This window comes from Electrophorus electricus, chromosome 9, assembly GCF_041902795.1.
Source record: "Electrophorus electricus isolate QZ-2024a chromosome 9, ASM4190279v1, whole genome shotgun sequence".
NCBI lineage: Eukaryota > Metazoa > Chordata > Actinopteri > Gymnotiformes > Gymnotidae > Electrophorus > Electrophorus electricus.
This window is the reverse complement of record NC_137505.1, coordinates 5,792,501-5,795,000: the sequence shown is the minus strand read 5'-3', so window position 1 is coordinate 5,795,000 and position 2,500 is coordinate 5,792,501. Positions and strand designations below refer to the sequence as shown.

The 2,500-nt window shown below is 45.3% G+C and overlaps 1 long non-coding RNA gene across 2 annotated transcripts in view; it reads right to left on the bottom strand.

The window, feature by feature from the left end:
- LOC113587759 (uncharacterized) overlaps window positions 1-2,500 on the bottom strand; it is an 8,975-nt gene that overhangs the window by 4,205 nt on the left and 2,270 nt on the right. The gene's annotated exons all lie outside the window — the stretch shown is intronic.

Below are 2,500 nucleotides of genomic sequence, written 5' to 3'. Positions count from 1 at the left end.
CCCTCCTCACAACACAGACCCCTAAAGACTGCGCAATGTGAAAGGATTTGCTGAAAGGTGACTGACTTGCTCTGGGTGATGAAACAGGATTTCTGTGTAGGACGTCTACAGAGCAACTGTAAAATGATCAACATTAAGGGAACCATGACGGTTTGGCAGCACAGGTAATTATGAGAACACGGGAGGGGGGATGTCAGGTGAATATGGTTTAAAACACAACTGAAAAAGACTGGAACATGTTCACATTTACTTGACACTTTTATCCAAAGCAACTTACAATTATGACTGAGGTTAAGGGGCTCACCAGTGGCAACTCGGCAGTGGTGGGGCTTGAACCAGCAACCTTTTGACTACAACTCAAGTACCTTTGCCACCAAGAAAAGGAAAGGGTGTGACCTAAACGGAAGAATGACAGCAGGTGCCATGGAGGACCGCAGAGACTAACACTTAATGAAGGGGAAACTGTGGCAGACAAAACTTACGCAAGTCACAGAAGGAAAGGAAGCGTAACCTTTTATGTAAAGTTCATTGCACTGTTCACTACATACACTACAACACCCTTCTGAAGAGCTCGGGTTACACGTTAAAGGTGGGTTTGGAAAAGCCATTGCAAAATACCAGATCTAAATGCAAATGATTCCATAAATGACATTGCATGTCACAAGCAATTACAGTAAATACACATTATATTACTTATAAAAGCCCATTGAAAACAATCCACAGATTCAACAAGTGCATTCGGTGCCAACGCTTATCATTACCTCCCAAAGGCCAGGTTCTGCACCTTCCAACAATCTAGAACCTTCTAGAAACTGGAACTGTACAGTCCCTCCACGGAGGAAAGGCACAGCCTGGAGACCTCAGCGTGGGAAATGTGTGGTGTCCAGGATGTTCCTTTAGCTTATAAAGCACCTGGACATGAGAGAAACTTAACTTGCAAAAAGAAGTCCGCTAAAGTGTACACAGACAGGACACAGGAAGACAGAAGCACTGCATTGTGGGACAGTGGAGCAAGAATTGCTGAAGAGGACCATCCAGGGAGGCGCTTGCCCCAGAGAATATTAACCCCCCGTTCCAGAGTGATGAGTAGGAGGGTGGGAGTGGACTGGGATGAGTGTGTGTGCCTCATGCCAGTACTCGCAGAGTCACCAAAATCGATCACTTCCCTTTAAACTATCGGCAATCAAACACAACCCTTACAGGAGAAGCCCAGTTACAGTCCAGCACTGGGAACCAGTGCAGGTGAAAGATCAGTAAGGCTGAATCCAAAAGGCCCAACTGTTATAATGAGTATATTTACATTAATACACTACATCTCTGTCATTTGATTCACTACACCAGTCATTTGATTCACTACACCACTTGTCATTTGATTCACTGCATCACTGTCATTTGATTCACTGAGGATGTCGCACTACATACGAAAATGTAAACATTTTATGGTTGTTTACTTAAATAAGATAACTCCATGGCCCTGTATGATTTACTGTGACTGGGTGACACTGGACAGGTCATACACTACAGATCTCTGAAACTACAAGTATAGACATGATAAATGGTCATTTAGACCCTGCATTCAGTCCCATAAAATTATAGATTGATTTTTTATATGAGGAAATAACTGTGGTCACTATCAACAGTAAGAATTCAGCAGTGTTAAAACGTCTAGTGTTAAAAAACCCACTAAAACACAAAAGAAACACTTAAGAGTGACGATTTCAGGGAGAGAAAAAACGTTACCCATCGACTCCTCAAAACCACAAAAACATTTACAAGCTTGCGACAGCTGAGGCTGCCTCGGAAATCACGAGGATGATGTCTGTGAGGTCAGCAAAAGTGAGATTGCACGCTGAACACGGGTGAGGACCAACCTCTCTGCTTCTGCTCCCTCACAGCTGAAGAGTGTGGAGAGGGGAGAGAGGAAGATTATAACCTCACCTGCTGAGACTATAAAGCTTAAAAACAACAAAAACTAAAAACATCCCCACACAGCTCAGGGTTTATAACTGCAGCCGCCCTGCAGGACTGAACGTGAAGCGCAGTCATCTTGCCCTCCATTCTCACCTTGCTGTTTCTGTGAAAGAGTTCCCGGGGCACCGTAACGGCACGTCCGAACTATTGCAAGCAACCTGCCGGACCATGCCTTCCGGAAAGCTCCGGAAATCTGTCATCCTCCCCAGCATTTTACGGGGGAGAGTGAAGGATAGAGTTGTACTCTATAAAAGTTCTTTGAAAGGGTTTCGCCTGTCCATCGCTGGCATGCACGAGCTACAATGAAGCGTGTAATTGTAACACCATGTCTGAGACCTCTCAGAACTCTCAGGCCAAAATGTCTGTGTCATCACCTGTGTCTGGCCGTGAAATACTAGAGCTAACGTCACTGCTCCTCATACTGAGAGCACAGGAGGTGAGGGGAGTTGGGAGGGGGCAGAAGGTGAAGGTAGGTGGGGAGGGGCAGAAGACAGAGAAGCACCTCTGTGTTGGTGAAGGGAGCATACAA